Below are 314 nucleotides of genomic sequence, written 5' to 3' on the forward strand. Positions count from 1 at the left end.
AGAGAGACATCTCTGTTGACGTTTCTGTGTAGTATGGGGCTAGCCCAACCGAGGTTTTATAATGTATAGGTCAATTGTGCTTCAGGGTCTTTCATCTTACATCTGCCTGCGAGCAGTTTGGAGGTGCAAGATATCTGAGCGTGTAATGTTAATTTTACCTGTGATCCTTTGAATAAATCAGCACTGTTTTGAAATTACTTGGACTGCTTCGTCTCTCAGAGTTAGCATGGTAGCAAGAGCTGGGTCCTACAAGTGATAAAGGAAGATTGGACTGTAAGATTTGATTTTTATAAACTCTAGTTACTTTATAAGCT

The sequence above is a fragment of the Monopterus albus genome, unplaced genomic scaffold, assembly GCF_001952655.1.
Source record: "Monopterus albus unplaced genomic scaffold, M_albus_1.0 scaffold260.1, whole genome shotgun sequence".
Classification (NCBI taxonomy): Eukaryota; Metazoa; Chordata; class Actinopteri; order Synbranchiformes; family Synbranchidae; genus Monopterus; species Monopterus albus.